The following is a 2,669-nucleotide window of genomic DNA, read 5'->3' as shown; positions in this document are numbered from 1 at the left end:
GCAATGTGGAAACAATGTGAAGACACAGAAATGAAGTGACAGTTGAACTGCTGAAGAACAAAAGAGTGGAACATTTACTGAAAAAGATAAGTGTTCCCCAAGAAGAAAGTTTAGAAGACTCAGATGTTGATGCTGATTTTAAAGCACAAAATACAACACTAGAAGCTATACTGTAGAATGCCACAAGTGATAACCCATTGTTATGAGTCCTGCCCAGGCAGCAAGAAAACTATTATCAACTGACAGAAACCCACCAATTGATGACCTCATAAAATCTGGAATTTTAACAATTGTAGTCAAATGTCTAGAAAGAGATGATAATCCTTCGTTAAGTTTGAAGCTGCTTGGGCACTAATATAGCATCAGGAGCTTCTGCAGACCCAAGTATTGTACAGTCTAATGCAGTACCTCTTTTTCTGAGACTTCTTCATTCACCAAATCAGAATGTTTGTGAACAAGCAGTGTGGGCTTTGGAAAACATAGGTGATTGTCCTCAGTGTAAAGATTATGTCATCACTGGGACTTATCAAACCTCTTCTGTCCTTCATCAATCCCTCCATTCCCATTACCTTCCTTCAGAATGTCTTGTGGATCATTGCCAATCTCTACAGGAATAAGGACCCCCTACCACCTATGGAGACAATTCAGGAGATTTTGCCAGCTTTATGTGTCCTCATATACCCTGTGGACATAAATATTCTTGTAGGCACTGTTTGGGCTCTGTCATACTTGACAGATGAAGCTAATGAACAGATACAGATGGTTATTGATTCAGGGGTTGTGCCATTTCTTGTGTCCTTTCTGCACCACCAGGAAGTGAAAGTTCAAACTGCAGCCCTCAGAGCAGTTGGCAACATAGTGACATGCACTGATGAGCAGACTCAGGTTATTCTCAATTGTGATGTCCAATCACACTCCCCAAATCTCTTATCACTTCCAAAAGAGAAGATAAATAAGGAAGCACTATGGTTCCTTTCCAACATTACAGCAGGCAACAAGCAACAAGTTCAAGCTGTAATAGATGCTGAATTAATCCCTATGATTATACATCAACTTGCTAAGGAAGACTTTGGAACACAAAAAGAAGCTGCTTGGACATTGGGAACTTAACAATTAGTGACAGAAAAGATAAGGTTGAGTACCTTGTACGATAGAATGTAATACCACCATTCTGGAATTTATTGTCAGTAAAAGATTCTCAAGTGGTTCAGGTCATTCTGGATGGTCTAAAAAACATTCTGATAGTGTCTGGTGATGAAGCAAACACAATAGCTGAAATAGTTGAAGAATGTGGAGGTTTAGAGAAAGTTGAGGTCTTGCAACAATAAGAAAATAAAGACATAAATTAGCATTTGAAATCATAGATCAGTACTTCTTTGGTGATGATATCAATGAAGATTTTAGCCTCATTCCTGAAGCAACACAAGGAGGTACTTACAATTTCCACCCAACAGCCAACCTTTAAACAAAAGAGTATATTTTTTAAGTTCAACTGAGTGCAGCATCTTTCTCCTGTTCAATATAAAGCACCACCAGATGGCTACCAAATGATAAGAAAAACAGCAACAAAAGGTTCCAAAACACATGCTTTACATTCATGCATTACTGGTGGGACTGAAAATTAGTGCAACCAATCTGGAAAGCAGTATGCAGATTCCTTAGAGAACTTGGAATGGAACCACCATTTGACCCAGCTATTCCACTTCTTGTCAATAAAACAGCGTACTACAGTAACACGCCAATTCAATGTTTATAGCATCACAATTCACAATTGCCAAACTGTGGGAGCAACCTAGATGCCCTTCAATAGATGAATGGATAAAGAAACTGTGGGACATATACACAATGGACTATTACTCAGCATTAAGAGAATAAATTATGGCATTTGCAGGTAAATGGATGGAGTTGGAGAATATCATGCTAAGTGAAATAAGCAAATCTCAAAAAAACAGGGACCAAATGTTTTCCCTGATAAGTGGATGCTAATTCATGTGGAGAGGGGGCATGCATGGGTTAAGTGGAGGAAATCTGGATGGGGAAAAAGGGAGGGAGTAGGGGGGAAAGGAATAGGAAAGATGGTGGAATAAGACATCATTACCTAGCTACATGTATGATTGCATGAATGATGTGTCTCTACTTCATGCACAATCAGAGAAGTGAAAAATTCTGCTCCATTTGTGTACAATGAATCGAAGGGCTTTCTACTTTCGTGTATAACTTATTAGAACTAATAAATAAATAAGATTTAAAAAATAAATGCCTCTTTGCTTTGATGCTTCTAAACCAACTCATGTCTCAGTCACTTTGCAGTTACCAAAAGTCACTTTTACATGGACTGTAAATGCATATTCATGATTTCCTAAACTGTTGTAGAATTCTTAAAGATCTCAATTACCCTATTTTCCCCAGTCCCTGGGGTCACTTACTGACAATTGCAGTCTCTAGTTTAAACTATTCCATAGTAGGGGTAGGTCAGCTGCCTGTTGGTATTCCCTTGGAAAATGGTGCACTGTAAATCAAGAAACTTTGGTATGATGCATATTCACATTGTAAGACTGAAGAGCTGCAGTATTATCTAAACTCCATAATTGTCCTCCACAAATATATTTTCATATTCTTTATGTGGAAGAATAGATTTGAAAGTACAAGCCAAATGATTTTCATTGGTG

General features: G+C 38.1%; 1 pseudogene; it reads left to right on the top strand.

Annotated features, from left to right (window-relative positions):
* The window catches only part of LOC107158557, a 6,275-nt pseudogene extending 4,452 nt beyond the window's left edge, over nucleotides 1–1,823 (top strand).
* The last annotated feature ends 846 nt before the right edge of the window (nucleotides 1,824–2,669 follow it).

The sequence above is a fragment of the Marmota marmota genome, unplaced genomic scaffold, assembly GCF_001458135.2.
Source record: "Marmota marmota marmota unplaced genomic scaffold, marMar, whole genome shotgun sequence".
NCBI classification, from domain to species: Eukaryota; Metazoa; Chordata; class Mammalia; order Rodentia; family Sciuridae; genus Marmota; species Marmota marmota.
Note: the sequence above shows the minus strand (reverse complement) of the source record. Positions and strands in the feature narration are given on the sequence as shown.